Source organism: Cricetulus griseus, chromosome 3 (assembly GCF_003668045.3).
Source record: "Cricetulus griseus strain 17A/GY chromosome 3, alternate assembly CriGri-PICRH-1.0, whole genome shotgun sequence".
NCBI classification, from domain to species: Eukaryota; Metazoa; Chordata; class Mammalia; order Rodentia; family Cricetidae; genus Cricetulus; species Cricetulus griseus.
In genome coordinates, this window is record NC_048596.1 from 213,318,030 (window position 1) to 213,334,801 (window position 16,772).

At 38.8% G+C, this 16,772-nt stretch overlaps 1 pseudogene; it reads left to right on the forward strand.

Moving 5' to 3' along the window:
• Window positions 1-6,070: 6,070 nt before the first annotated feature.
• LOC100766329 lies at window positions 6,071-7,790 on the forward strand (annotated as a pseudogene).
• Window positions 7,791-16,772: the final 8,982 nt, after the last annotated feature.

Genomic DNA, 16,772 nt, shown 5'->3' on the forward strand with positions numbered 1-16,772 from the left:
ACCGAGAAGCTAAAGATACAATGAGCACCCTGCATTTATTCCTATGAACAAAAACAAGTTCATTCCAGTCCCTGGATGCTCTTCAGGGATCATGTAATAGTTCATACCACATGTTAGTCATGTGGTATACAGCCCTCTTTTCTCTGCAGACTCATGTACATAAATGAGGTGATGTTTTGCTAGGAAATAAGTAGGGTACATTTTAGTTTGACATTCCCCTTTCTACACATTTTTAAGTTGCTAAAGTAGCTGAGGACCTGAAGATCTTCTTTTGAGAGGCCTGCTTCTTTGGTCTGGATTTGGACTATTAGATTCTTTGTTTCCATACAAGAATTTACAGACCAAAAAACAAAACAAAACAAAAAGTAACCATTGCAGACAACTAGGAAAATTATGAAGTAGAAGTTTATTCTCCATTATATTTTAATGCCGTTTAACACCCTCAGCTCCCTATGTCTTTGTGATTCCTGGACATGTCTTTATGTTCTCAGGAGACCCCCTAATTACAACCCACTAAAGCTAGCTTTCTGGAAAGGATCTTCATGGAGGTATTTATAAGTTGAAATATTTCTTTGGTGAAAACAAGAAGTTCATTTCACAGCACTAAATTTTAAAATGTAAAACACAACATTTATTTATGAAAGTAGAAAACTATTAATAGACCATAAGTAGTAATGTTGTAGATTTGGGGGCACTCCTCAGAAACTTTTAAAAAGACTTGAAATACAGCAATCCAGAAAGGGATGTAAGGACATGTAAACATAAAGACAACACAAAGGATACACTTTTACCCCTACTCTACAGCCACATTACCCAGAATACACCTGATGGCATCTGCAATAACACACTGAAATTCTGAGATTGCCTAGGGACTTCCACCTGAACCCTGATGTGCCAGCACTCCTAGATGTACTGCCAGTTTTCCTTTTCATTTCTTCATAGATTTACAAATATGTATATGTACTTTATTTTTCCTTTAAGAATCTTAAGGCCATGAAATGATAAGAATTGTATTTATTCTTCTGTGACTTACACTCTGGGCTTAAGCTCCGGATTCATTGTGCTACTGCAATTCCTAGATGTGAGAGTCTGACATGAAAAAACTCACTTTCACTTTGCAGGTATACACAAGGCACCAAGATTTCACAATGAGTATGAATAAGTGCAACACAGTCTCCACTTGATGGACATGTGAACTCTTCCCCAGAGATCAAAAGTGTTACTACCACTATTTATTTGTATTGCTTTTTGAAATATTTTCTTGGTTCTCCTTCATTTATTTATTTCTCTTCCCATATGATATATTTTCTTATGTCAATAAGTAAGGGCAAATGAACCTTAAAGTAGCTAACATGTGTTCACATGTATGTGATGCCAACTGTATTTGTTTCTTTGGTCATTACTGTGACATGATATCTGACAGAAGCAACTTAAGGGAGAAAGGCATATTTGGCTCAGGGTTTCAGGGGATTTCAGAAGGGATGCTCCGGAGCAGTGGGAGCCTGTGGTGAAGTTCCTCAGATGGCAGGCAGGTCACAACACAGAGTGAATGGCAGGAAGGAGTGAGGGACAATAACCTTCAAAGACTTGTACCCTTTGACCAACTCTATTCCTGAAGCTGGATGTTCCATAGGCTCCCAAACACAGCCACCAGCTGGGGACTAAACATTTAAACACATGAGCCTATTGGGGGAGAGACACATTTCACATTTAAATCACTGCACCAGCCACAGTCCTGGGTGCTTTTTACATGTTCAGTCATTTCCTATGTGAAGTGGGCACTGTCATTGTATGGATAAGAAAGCTGAGATCAGAGAATGACCGTATAACCAACTAGGCACTATTAGACACTCAGGTAATCCAGTTACAGAGATTGTGCTATTTGACACCGCACAAATCACACCTCTGTTATGCACAATATTTTGTGTTACATCAGATGTGTATCAGGAGCCAGCAAGATGGCTTAGTGGCTAAAGGTATTTGCTGAATAAGCCTGCTATCTTAAGATCACTCCTCCAAATACATATAAAGGTAGGAGAGAACAGACTCCAACTTGAGTCCTCTGACCCTCACACACGTGCCATGGAATGTGTCCTACTCAAATAATAATAAATACAAAATACATTGATATATTATTTATGATTTATCAAAGCTTGCCTGAGGGTACATAAAGAAAAGCCAGCCACAAACTCTAGAGGTCAGGCAGTAGTGATACACTTCTTTAATCCCAGCAGCAATAGAGTTAGGCAGTGGTGGTACATACACACCTTTAATCTCAGGACTCAGATTTAAGAGGTAGACTGATCTCTGTTAGTTCAAGGCCACACTGACTACATGAAATTGATCCAGTCCTAAAAGAAATAGCTCACACAAATGTGATCTCAGCACCTGGGATCACACACCTTTAATCCCAGCAGTAGGGAGGTGGCGACAGGAGTGATCTGGCTGGGTGGAGACAGGAATAAAAAGCAGGAGGAAACAGGATTTGTGGAAACAAGATTGCCAACTCAGCTGGGTAGAGATAACATCTACTGGCTTGGCTGCTTTGCTTCTCTGATCTTCAACTTGAAGCTTGAACCCCAATATCTGTCACGGGGGTCTTTTATTATTCATGTTACAAAAATACTTATTTATATTGAATATCCTTAGGCCCTTACTGTCATAAACAAACATTATGCCCATTTTAAAGTTCTGTGTACAATACAAACCATTAAAAATTTCAATAGATCACAAATAAATTTATGCTATCTAGTTTCAAATCCATTAGCATCATATTTTTCTTTCAGCTTTTGTATTAAATGGCTTATTTTTTAAATCATGTTTCATGATATTCTATATACTGTACATCTTTTATAAAATATATTTATGGGTGCCTTATATTACTTTCCCTACAGAAAATGGCACATTTTAATGTATTTTATGTTCCTTGCTATTTGTGGTAACACAATTGACTTAGATAGTTCTCAACTTGCTTGCAGGCAATGGTTGAGTAAAGGCGAGGGCAATTATTTTTCTCCCTTATGTACTATGAAAAGCATGTGAAACAATTGTTCTCAGACATTGTATGACATACAGCACAATAAACTGGGCAGGATGCCATATGCCTGTACCCCAGTACCCAGGAAATGGAGGCAGAAGGATCAGAAGTTCCTTGGGTACACAGTGAGCTTGAGGCTAGCCTGTGACACATAAAACCCTGGCAAAGAAAGAAAATACTACTGTCTTAGTAGGAAGAAGAAGATAAAATTCAACATTCATTCACAAATAAATCTCCCAGTAATCTAGGAATAAAAGGGAACTTATAAATACGATAAAACCCTTGATTATACAACCAAAGCAATGACCTTCCAGTTACCACCTTAATGATAGACTAACTGCCTTTGGGCTGGAAAGAGACAGGGTTGCTTGCTTTTACTGTTCCTACTATTAGAACAACAAGGCAAGAAAAAAGAGGCAAAGGGTACTCAAATAGAAAGAAAAAGGTAAAATCACTTATACTTACTGACAGTTTTTCATGAAGAAAAACTCAAGAGAATCTTACAATAAAGCAAGCAAGCTTAGGAAGTCAGCTTAGTAAGTTCACATGAGAGGAAATGAAAATACGAAATCAATTACTTGTCATATTTTAAGAAAGGATACTTGAAAATAAAATTCAGAATTATCATTCATTACAGAATGACAAAAGTAAAATATGTAGAGGTAAATCCCACAAAACACATTCAAGGCTTGTACAGCATAAGCTTGAAAACTTGGCTTAAGGAAACTGAGAAAGACACCAGTACATGAGGGCAGACATGCCACCTTAGAGACTGGAAGTCCAACGATTGGTTCTCTTTCCATTTTCTTCAACTCTGGAGATTCACTGTGCACTCAACTGTAATCCCATCCAGCCTGCATATGGAAACCAGAAAGAGAATTCTAAAATGTAAAAGATCTAGAATGGTCATTTTGTTTTTTCTGGAAGGAACCAATCTCCATGGTTTTAAATCTTCACGTAACATTATTGCCTTCTAGAAAATGTGTTTGAATGAGAATAGTGAAAATTCAATGGATGACAATACAGATTCCAGATATCAGCCTGGACCCTTACCTGACAGCAAACACAAGTCCTGTTCAAAATAGATTGAAAATGTAGCTAAAGCTTGAAACATCTGGAGGAAATTTTACAACATAGGTTAAACCAGTATTTCTTAGGCCATGCAAGGAGTGGGGGCACATGCCTTCAGGTGAACCTTTGTGGGTTCCAGGTCATCCTGGTCTACATAGTAAACTGCAGGGCAGCTAGGGATACACAGAGAGACTATGTCTTAAGAAATATTTCTTAAGCCATAAAATTATGAACCAAATTATGACCAAAGAGATTTAAAAAAATACACTTCATTAAAAACTTATGCTCTATTTTTAAAGGTCACACTTCTGAAAATGCGTGTGTAAGGTACAGATTTAAACATATTTTCTAAAACATATAACTCATCATGGACTTACAACTACATTATACTGCTGTGTGACAATTTGATTGCATTCTGACAATAAAGCTTGCTTTGAATCAGAGTGTGGAACTGGCCACTAGTTGACCAAAATTAACCATAGAGGTTTTCGAGGATTGAGAACAGATAGAGGGACAGGAAGCAGTAGGGTGAGGCTTAGAGAAGATCTCAGTCCTTTTGGATCCACCGCTTCTCTGATAATTCAGGTTCTTACCCCATATCTGTAATTTCTGATTTTTCATTGATAAAGAATAATTAGACACATCAATATATACACAATCCTTATGAAGCATTATAAACAGGTAAAATATTTGACACCCAATTCATTAAGTGAGACTTAGAAATTCAAATAAATACTGGATATTCTACTCATCCTTCATTAAGTGAATGCAAATTAAAGCCCCCACAAGAACAGCTGAAGTCGACGGGGCGTTGGTGGCACACGCCTTTAATCCCAGCACTCGAGAGGCAGAGGCAGGTAAATCTCTGTGGGGTCAGCCTGGTCTACAGAGCAAGTGCCAGGACAGGCTCCAAAACAATACAGAGAAACCCTGTCTCGGAAAGAAAAAAGAAAAAAAGATAAAAGAATAGCTGAAGTCATAAATACTACAAGACCAAGTGCTATGAAAATATTGAGCAAATAGATTGTTCATGTATTACTGATGGAAGACTATACAACATTCTCTTGCACAATTTTATATAGTTACCTTATGATACAGCAATTCTACTACTAGAATTTTGTTTAAGAGATATGAAAATTAGGTCCACATTCAGATACACCCAAATATTTACCTATATTCATTTAGTTTAGGTTATACATATTTAGTACATTCATTAGTAGATTTACATTTATGCCTGTCATTATCTGTTTTCTAAATGATTCATTTTTCTGTTTTTCTTTATGATCTTGTTAGACATTAATAAATATATGTGTACCATTGTTAATCCCTTTTTTATGTTTTAGTTATTTCCTTACAGCTTATTCTAAGGTCTGCACTATTTGCTTTTTAGTTGTTATTAGTTTGATTTTTTCCAGACAGGGTTTTTTTTTTTTTTTTTTTTTTTTTTTTTGTGTGTGTGTGTGTAGCATTGGCTGTTCTGGAACTAGCTCTATAGACCAGGCTGGCATCTAACTCACAGAGATCTACCTGCCTCTGCCTCTCAAGTGCTGGAATTAAAGTCATGCACCACCACCACCTGTTCCTCAGGGTTTGCACTGTTAAACTTAGTTTTATACCATTTACTTAGTTTTAATCCTGGCTTAGTTTTTCTTTTAACTCAATACAGCTTCATTTGCTCTGTGTTAGTATTTTTATAGGTTTTCCATAAAAATAAGTGTATGATATAAACACATGTATGTACATATATGACATTATATACACAAATGTACAAGTATGAACACAACACTATAATGTTCAATTAGCACTTTCTGTGTTTTCATGATTTTTATTGAAATTAAGAAAATTCTAAAGCCTTACATTTCTGTATATATTATTGCATTAGAACTTTTCATTTCTGGAGCAGGCAGTTAGCCACCTCGCAGGCAGCCACTCGGAGTGGTGGATCTTAGCCCTGACGTCACCATGGGGGCCATGTTAGGCGTCTTCTCTCTGGCCAGCTGGGTTCCATGTCTCTGTAGTGGTGCATCATGTTTGCTATGCAGTTGATGTCCCATCAGCAAGAATTCCACTTTGACTTGACTTATCTATGCTTCTATTCTCATCCTTGGCACTATTGTGTCTTACATCATGATGACAGAAGGCATACAAACTCAGCTAAAGAAGATTCCTGGATTCTGTGAAGGAGGATTTCAAATCAAGATGCCTGATACAAAGGCAGAGAAAGATTGTGATGCGCTGGTCAGTTTTAAGGCTGCATATCAGATCAACTTTGCTGTGGTCATCTTTTTCTTTGCCTTATGTTTGCTTAAGTTAAAAGTAAAAACAAGATCCCAGAGCATCAATACACAATGGTTTTTGGTTCTTCAAAATTGCTGCCATTATTGGTATCATGGTTGGATCTTTCTACATCCCTGGGGGTCCATTTTTTTTCTGAGACAGGGTTTCTCTGTGTAGCTCTGGAGCCTATCCTGACACTCGCTCTGGAGACCAAGGTGGCCTCGAACTCACAGAGATCTGCCTGCCTCTGCCTCCCGAGTGCTGGGATTAAAGGCGTGTGCCACCAACGCCCAGCTCTCTGGGGGGCATTTTACTTCAGTCTGGTTTGGTGCTGGTATATTTGGGGACACTTTCTTCATCTTCATCCAACTGGTGCTCTTGGTAGATATGGCTTACTCTTGGAATGAATCATGGGTATATCGAATGGAAGAAGGAAACCCAAGGCTCTGGTATGCTGTTTTTGCTGTCTTTTACAATCTTGTTTTATATCCTGTCAATCATCTTTGCTGTGTTGCTCTACATCTTCCACACCAAAACAGATGATTGCACAGAAAATAAGGTCTTATCAGCCTTAACCTGATCTTTTGTGTTGCAGTTTCTATTGTATCCATTCTCCCCAAAAGTCAGAGTGCTGGGATTAAAGGAACATCAGCCTCGTTCTGGCCTCCTGTGGTCCTCCACCATCACTCTGTACACCCTTTATCTCACATGGTCAGCCATGACCAATGAACCTGACCGGTCCTGCAACCCCTCTCTGAGCATCATTATACATTTAACTTCACCCACTGTGTCTCCAGCAAATTCAACTACTCTTGCTCCTGCCTATGCTCTGTCGTCACAGAATGGACACTCTATGAATTTGGATGATTTTTGGGGGGGGGTTGACTATCTTTGTTATCTGCCTTATATATTCTAGCATCTGTACTTCAAGCAATAGCCAAGTTAACAAGCTGACCCTCTCTGGGAGTGACAGTGTTATCCTTGGTGATACCACCAATGGAGCCAGCAATGAAGAAGATGGACAGCCTCATGGGGCTGTGGACAATAAGAGGGAAGGGGTGCAGCGTAGCTACTCCTTCTTCCACTGGATGCTCTGCTGTGCTTCCTTGTACAACATGATGACCATAACCAGCTGGTACAGTCCTGATGCCAAGTCCTAGAAAGTATCCAGCAGTTGACTAGCTGTGTGGGTCAAAATGGGCTCCAGCTGGGTGTGCCTCCTCCTGTACCTCTGGACTCTTGTGGCTCTACTCCTCCTCACAGGCCGGGACTTCAGCTGAGCTTCCCAGTGCCAAGGACACTGCTAAAGCTGACAGTCTCCTTTGCTGAAGACGCAGGTCCATTCAACGTTTCATCAACTAAACTATTAAGTGAACGCTTTGCAAATTTGGCTGTATTCATGTTTCTATCAAAAGGCAAGGTTGAATAATGCTTAATGCAGAATCTGAGCTTTCATATATGTATGTGTGTATGTATGTATGTATGTATGTATGTATGTATGTATGTATGTATGTATGTATGTATTCTGTCTATTTGTAAGGCTATAGCACAAAGGGAACATTTTTGTGTTTTAGCGTGAACTACAGCTGTGCTGTGAAGAGAGTTCTTTATAAAGACCTGTAGATTCCTACAGCTTCTGTTTCAAATGGAAGTTAGAAGATTGTTGGATAGTGGAGGCTATTTTAATATATTTCTATTGCAATCTCCTTAAAAACCAAAAAAAAAAAAAAAAAGGAATGCAATAACCCATAGTTCCCTTGGTAAAGGTCTTCGCTGAGTGACACAGGCACAGTTTCTTGCATAAGCTCTTCAGAGGTTTAGCATCCTGGTTTTTGGCAAGGAATTATGTATGTAGGTTTTTCCCCAGGAACATGGCTGCTGATAAGGCTGAGAGAAGGCTATTGAGTTCCTTTACTTACTTTTTATATACACTGATGCTGCTTGATAGAAGTCTGTGGCTTTGTCAGACATGTCATACCAGTAAATGCTTTGTAGATTTGATTAAAATGAAAGTTCATTTGGAACTCTTGGAAAACACTGCAGTGTTATGTAATGACCTTGCTGTGAGTGTCAAAGTCGGAGGCATGTTAGTTTATTAAATTTGCACTATCAAAGTACTTGATTAAAATAGAAAAAAAACTTTTCATTTCCTCTTTTGAATGCACATTTCAGTTGGTGTCAATTACTTTACAGCAAAGTACTTTCTTTCATTGATATTACTTTCTCAACAGCATACGAAGTTTTCATTGCAGCATTTTCATATAGACTCTGTATGTCCATTTTTTCATCTTCCTCTCTTCCATTCTCCTCTCTGTCCCTCCAACAGAACTCTTCTGCTTTCATGTCATGTGTATCCTCTTGGCCCCTCCACATTCTGCTTTCAGATTTTCCTTCCCCTGTCATACTCACACACATAAAAATTAAACTACATAATCTGCGCTCGAGAGAATACAACAGGCCATATCTGTCTCTCCGAGTCTGGCTTATTTTTACTTAGAATAATGACTTTCATTTCTACCCGTATCCCTACAAATGCTATTTCATTTTTTCATTACAGTTGAACAAAATCCTCCTGTGTACATCTAACAGGTTTTGTTCACCATTCATCTGTTGATGGACATCTTAGGCTGGCTGATTCTATGTCTTAGCTACTCTGAATAGTGCAGGAAAGAAAATCATGGCTATGCAGCATTGTGTGGTAGGACTCAATTCTGAGTATATTCCTAGGAGAGGTGTAGCTGTATCTTACAGTAGTTGCACTTTTGGTTTAATAAGATGTCTCCAGCAGTTAGTATGTTTTCCTCTTTTTCCACACCCTGGTCAGTATGTGTGTCATTTTTTTTCTCTTAGTGCTATTTATTCTGACAGGTGAGATGGAATTCCAAAGTAGTTTCCATTTGCATTTTTATGATGGTTGAGGCTGTTACATACATTTCAACTATTTATTGATCATTTGCTTTTTTCCTTCTGAGAACCGTTTATTCATTTCAATAGCCCATTTATTGATCAGAAGAACTGGGGTTTCTTTGTGTGTGAACTCAATTTGCATAGGTCTTTATTTACTCTAGATATTAACTATCAAGTATAGCTGACAAAGAGTTTCTCTCCCATTCTATAGGCTTTCTCTTTACCTCGCTGACAATTTCTTTTGCTATGCAGAAGTTTTTGTTTTTTTAATGTCATGCAATCTCATTTGTCAACTCTTGGAGTTATTTCCCAAACTATTGGAGGCACTTCCAGATAGTTCTTACCCATGTCTGTACCTTGAAATGTTTTCTCTGTTTCCTGTTAGCAGTTTCATCATTTTAGGCCTTATATTAAGGTTCCTTTTGAATAGGTTTCTGTTCAAGGTGAGAGATGTGGATCGAATTTCAAACCCCTGACTGTGAAAACCCAGTTTTCCGAGAACCACTTGTTGAAGAGGCTGTCTGTTTTCCTGGTGTTTGTTAATTCTCATTGTCAACTTGGTTGCATTTGTAAACACCTTGGGAACAAGCCCCTCCCCAAGGGGGTGTGTCTATGAGCGTGTTTCCTGAAGAAGGAAGACTTACTCTGGAAGTGGGTGGCAGACTGGGGTCCCTGAATAGAAGGACTCCTGATGATGGACACAGTGTGACACAAGAGGCCAGCTGCCTCATGCTTCTGCTGTTATGGCTTCCCAGCTAGGATAGATTGTACTCTCAAACCGAGAACCAATATGATTCTTAATTTCTTACACTGACTTTGTGAAGTATTTCAAAGTAATGAGAAAAGTAATTAAGAAAACATCTTTGTTAAAAATTAGGTGGCTCTTGCTGTGTGGTTTTATTTCCGGACCCTTTGTTCCATTCAATTTGCTATATGTCTGTTTCCATGCTAATAGCACGTTCTTTGTCACTAGAGTCTTATAGAATAGTGTGAGGCCAGCTGTTGTGATACCTTCAGCATTGTTCTTTCTGCTTGGGATTGCTTTGGCTATTCAAGGTCTTTTATGCTTTCACATAAAGTTTAGGGTGTGATTTTGGTTTTCATAAGACTTTCATTGAAACTTTGGTGGGGATTATGTTGAACCTGCAGACCTCTTACAGTAATATGTCTTTTTCTTGACATCAAATTCTTCCAATCTATGAGCATGGAATAGACCAAATACTTTATTTTTGTTTTATACTTTTATTTATGTTTTTATTTTATGTGTATTGGTGTTTTGTCTCTTTGTGTACCTCAGGCATGCCTGGTACCTATGGAGGCCAGAAGAGGGCATCAATAGATATACTGGGACCATAGTTATAGACAATTGTGAGTTGTCATGCTGGGAATTAAACCTGGATCCTTTATGAAAATAGCCAGTGCTCTCAACCACTGAACCATCTCTCCAGCCCCCAAACGCTTTCTTACTGTTTTTTATTTTTTTAAATGAAGAATATCTGTGAGAAAGTATTTTTTAACAAGGTTTCCTTTTGAGAACAATTTTTGGTTAGAGAAAAATTGTGCAGCCAAGCGCAGAGACTTTCACATGCTTCCTTTCCTCCCTCAAATACCCCTCTTATAATTAAGATTGTGAGTTAGAATGACCTGCTTATTAAAATTGATGAACCAAGACTGACATGTTACTATCAATATCAGTTGAAACCCATAATCTATGTCCAGGTTTGCTCTCTGTGTTATGCATAATGTCATGTATCTACCACCAAGGTACAGAGCATAACGATGTCATTGTTCTAAAATGCTCCATGCTATACTACTTAATTTTCTCCCTCCTTTCTCCTATCTGGAAGCCACTGAACTTGCTAGTATTTTCCTGTTTAATACACTATAGAGTAATTTGTACTTTATATAATACATAGCCTTTTCACACTGTCTTCTTTTGCTGGTCATTGTGCATATGCCTATGATTACAACACTTGGGAGCCTGAAGCAGGAGGCCTGTTGTGAGTTTGACGATATCCTGGACTATAAAGTGAGAACTATAAAGTGAGACCCCTGTCTCAAAATAATTGAAATAAAGCTAAGACACACAAACACTCTCTCTCTCTCTCTCTCTCTCTCTCTCTCTCTTACGCTCTCTCTCTCTTTCTCTCTCTCTCTCTCTCACACACACACACACACACACACACACACACACACGCTCACACACACTCTTACACCTTTCATCTTTCACATTGCAATATACATTTATGTTTTTTCATGTCTTTCTATGGCTTGGTTATTCCTTTTTCACTTTGAATAATATCTCAGTATATGGACGTAGCGAGTTTTCTTACCTGTTTAACTATTGAAAGACATCTTATTTCTTCCCGCTTTTTGACAACTTTCTGAGCAGGTTTTTGTGTGGGCATACATCACCAATCTGGTTGGGAAAGCACTGTGCAGTGAGTGCTGGATGGCATGCTGTTTAAGTTTGTGAAGAATTGCTGAGCCACCTTCAGAAATTGTTTACTATTTTTGTGTTCACTCCAACAGTAAATGAGAGTTTCTGCCACATCCTCTTCCTGCTGGCATTTGTTCTTGTCAGTGCACTGGATCTTAGGCATTCTAGTAGGCGTAGAATCACTTCTTGCTTTGATTTGCAATTTCCTAATGAGCACTGTGAACGTGATATGTTTATTTTACCATTCATCTATCCTCTTTGAAGAGGTGTTGGTTTAGATCTTTTAAGCCCATTTTAAACACTTATTTTTATTTACATGTAGTGTGTGTGTGTGTGTGTGTGTGTGTGTGTGTGTGTGTGTGTGTGTGTGTACGTGTATACTGCATGTGTGCAGGTGCCCACAGAGGACTGAAGAAAGCATCAGATCCTCTGGAGCTGGAGTTAGAGACAGTTTTGAGCCACCAATATGAGTGCTGAAAATTGAATTCAGGTCCTCTGGAAGAAAAGCAAGTGCTCTTAACCCCTGAGGCATCTCTTCAGCCTTACACTCATTTTAAATTAGGCTGGTTACTTTGACTTTGCTGAGTTTTAAGCTAGCTCTTTCTTCCCTTCCTTCCTTCCTTCCTTCCTTCCTTCCTTCCTTCCTTCCTTTCTTCCTTCCTCCCTTTGTTCCTTCCTTCGTTCCTTCCTCCTTCCTTTTCTTCCTCTCTCCTTCCCTCCCTCCCTGCTCTTCCCTTCTCTCTTTCTCTTTCTATCTTTTATAAATAATGCTGGGTGTGGGACCATGGTGGCATAGTTGGATAGAATAAGCTTCTAGGGTAATAGATAACCTGCACTTACAACAGCCGAGTTAGACAGGAAGTTGGAGCCAAATGCCCTGGTCTCAGGTTTGGGGAGTTCTTGGGGTATGGTTAGCAGCTCACAGTGGATGGGGAGATAGAGGTTAGCCAGACAGATGAAGCTGCAGTGGATATGGGTTTTCTTTTCTTCCATGGCTCAGACATGCCCCCAAACCCAGGCCCCATAAGGCCAGGGAAGAAGGATAGGTAACTGGACAAGTTCTGTAGAGCTGGCAAGGTTGGAGCACTGTCTCCTGAGCCCATGTCTTTACCTTAGCCAGAAAGGCAGGGCTGGTCCAGCAGAACAGAGAGTGAAAGATAAGGGGGTAGCCTGTGCTGGCATCTCTATCTCATTTCTAAGTATCTCCCTGACTGTCCATACTTCTCTTCTTTCCGCTTTGTGCACCATCTGACTTTGTTCCTCCCTTGCTGGTCATTTGTGGGCTTTCTCCGAGCAGCTCCCTGTTTGTTTGGCTGAGAAAGCCGGCTGCACCTGTAGAGAGGAATTTCAATATCTAAGTATTTAGTCCCCTTACAAATATGGTGCTGCACACCTGTAATCCCAGCATTGAGGAGGTGAAGGCAGGAGGATTGTGGGTTTGAAGTGGGTTTGAGATATGGAGGGAGTGGCAGGTCAGCCTGGACCACATAGTGAGACCTTGTCTCAAAATAAAAAAACAAACAAAAGATTAAACTAAGTATCACATCTCCATCTTTCTAGCTATTTGAACCCCTCTATGTCCCAAATGACCCAGGCTCTAGGGTCACATTCTAGAGATTTCCAAACTAGAGAGATTCCTTACATTAACCCTCGTTAAGTACTCTTTCTATATTTTAGATGTGAGTCTTCACCAGCTAAATGCCTTCTGGGTTTTTTCTCCTAGTATGGGACTTACCTTCTCATTCTCTTGATGGAGTCTTTCACAGACCAGAAGTCTTTACTAGTACTGAAATCTGATTGGTAGTTTCTTACTCTTTCATGACTTTTGCTTTTAGTCTTACAATCTTATATGATTTTAATTTCTTAAGATTAAATATTAAATAAATATTTTCTTTAGAGTTGTTTTATAGTTTGAGGTTTTACATGTAGTTCTAACTTCCATTTTGAGTTAATTTTGTGAAAAGTTTAAGGTCTCTATATAAGATTGTGTATGTGTGTGTGTGTATATGGATGTTTAAAAGGCTAGTCTTTATTTCACTGAGTCACCTGTGTTCCTTTGACAAAAATCAGTTCATCTTATTTGGACAGTTTTCTGCTACCCATTCTGTTCTTCTGGTCAGCCATTCTTCCATCAATCCACACTGTCTTGTTTACCATAGCGTCATAGTAAGGGTCAAAGTTTGCCAAAGTTGAGCAGTGTCAGTCATCTGGTTTTGCTCTTTTCTTTCCATATTTGTTTTGTTGGTTACATGGGTCTTCTGCTTTTTTTTTTTTTTTTGTAAAGGTTATAATCAATCTGTCAATCAGCACTAAATGATTTGTTGGATTCTGATTGTGAATGCATTGAATCTGAAGATAAACTTGGGAAAAACTGTTATCTTGTCACTATTGTGTCTCCAATCCATGAACATGGTATTGCTTTTGGCTTATTCAGATCTTTTGTTAAAGTTATCAGTTCCTTCATATATATATATATTTATATTTATAATATGATGTGTGTTCTTAATGATAAAATTCAATCATTTATTGCTAGTATATCAGTAGATAATTGACTACTCTGTATTAACCTTGTATTTGTTTATACTTTCATTACAATATTTGGCATACATTATTTATTGAAACTATCTGCATAGATGATTGATCCTTTTGATATAGTTTCCATTTTTCTTTTGATGTAGTTTCTGTTTTTCTATTAACAAACCTTCATAATCAGTTCATTCCTCCTTATGCACTTTATTTTATTCATTATACATTTTTCATTGTCTTTTGGGGAACATAATTCTAACAGAAGGATTGATGCTCTAAAAACCTGGCCCCATCTGTGAGCCAGCTGGTATGCACCACTCTTCTTCCTTGAATATAGGTATGGGGTACATTTTTTTCTGGTTTTGTTTTGAATGTTTTGTAGTGTTTTGTTGAAAACTGACATGTTATATAATATAATGTTGCAATTGTGAACTGGCTCCTGGTAAGAAAATTTGTTGGAGTTAGTCTACAGAAACTGTCTCCTTGCTTTGTGCAACTACTAAAATCTGTGTTCAATTTTTGTGTCTTAAATTATTCTTCCAGTCTGGCTTGCTAGGTGGTCACTCCTGTGACAGCTTGGCTCAGTGGTCAACCAACGCCTGGGCAGAGTGTGTCCTCAAATAACTCAAGCTGTGGTGCTTCCATCTTCTGTGTGCTTGCTGGGGAGCATGGCCAAGCTTTTACATTCACAGTTCCGTTTTGAGTTTCCTACCTTAGGAAATTCTGGTACAGGCACACAGTTTTCTAGAAATCTCTCCCAAATTCAAAGCTCTTTTTGTACTTCTTGCTTGCCTAGTGCTTATCTAAACAGGACCATGCCTCCAGCTGCAGCACAGCACTTCTCCATGCCTTCTTGTTGCTTTTATTGCCAAAACTCTTGGTGTGGCTTTCACCTTCTTTCCACATCAGCTACTCCTGACTGTTTAGCAGCCCCTAGAAACAGCTCCACTCTCTCCTTTTTTTTAAATAATTTATTTTATTTGCATTGGTGCTTTGCCTGCATGTATGTCTGCTTGAGGGTGTCAGATCTTTGGAGTTACAGACAGTTGTTAGCTGCTATGTGGGTGCTGGGAGTTGAACCCGGGTCCTCTAGAAGAAGTCGGTGCTCTTAGCCACTGAGCCATCTCTCCAGCCCCCAGCTCCACTCTTGTGGGAAAAGAGTGACAACTAAGTTGCTGCTCATAGTAGGGCAATGGGACTAATCCCAGGGGTGAAAGTCACAAACCCATGATCACACAGATAGCCGCTGTTAAACACAGTGGCTCACAAAACAAAATGAATAGACATGAATTTCAGAATAGAGTTTGAAGGGAAGGGGTAGTCAGGGGCAGAAAGGGTGTGGAAGCGGATGGCAAGCCAGAGTGGTCAGTACCCATTATGCACATGCAGTGAAATTATCAATAGCAAATTTAATTAAAAATAGCAAAAAAAAATAGATGGAGCATCCCGAGAAGTTTAAGCCTTTATCTTTGAGAATCAAGAAGGCATACAGTTTGTTTTTGTTTTTCCATACAAACTGGTGGAAAACATTTTCTAGCATACCTTCCATGATTGGGTGACTCCAATGCTAGGTTCTGGTCTGAAGATGGGAGTGGAAGTCATGTTGCTATTTCCAGACTGCAAATGTCCCTGACAGCCATATAAGCTCTTTTCTCATGAAAACTACACAAGTTACAAGATCGAAGAAACTATAAAGAATTCCAAAGGACCACCAAACCATGACCCAACTTTTATATCAGCAATAAATTCATCTTCGTTGTTTTAAGTTACTGATTCCTTCAGGCTGTTTATTATAGCAGGTAGCTTTAATAACTGACTAAAGTCCAAGCAGATTCACTCACTTATGAATGTAGTTTGGAGAACCTAGAATATTATACTCTTACCTCTAAAAAGTTTCCCTTTGCATCACATTTTGTCTTTTACTTTGATAATTGCTGATATATCCTACATCAAGGTCACTATTCATTATAACAGGAATATTATTACAATAGCCAGTGCTAATAAAGTCTATCAACTTTTGTTTTATACTCCCTGTGTGCTTTATTTTGTAGGGTTTAGAGGGGAATCAGTGGTTAAAGGCTTTTCTGCTCCTCCAGAGACCTGAGTTCAGTTTGTAGCACCCACGTCACAAGCACCTGGAACTTTAGCTCCAGGGGACAAAGCTCTCTCCTCTGACTCCACAGACAGTGCACTCACCTGTGTGCCACCTTCATGGGTAATGAAAATTCAAATAAAATAACTATTTTGTTTAATTAAATATCCTGCACGAGATGGCATGGTTGTTACTTTTCAGCAGCGATTCAATGTGGTTTTAACATTGCTCTTAGAAATCCTGATTTCACAAAATGAATTTACCTCCTAGGAAGATATAGAGCATTTCTTATGTGTGAAGAGATAACTTGGCCATATTTCACAAACACTTATTTTTTGTGACGTTTTCAGAATCTTTCCTGAGATACTAAAAATGCTTTCCCACCAGATTTGAGGTTTCTAAATGAAGCTCATGAGTTAGAG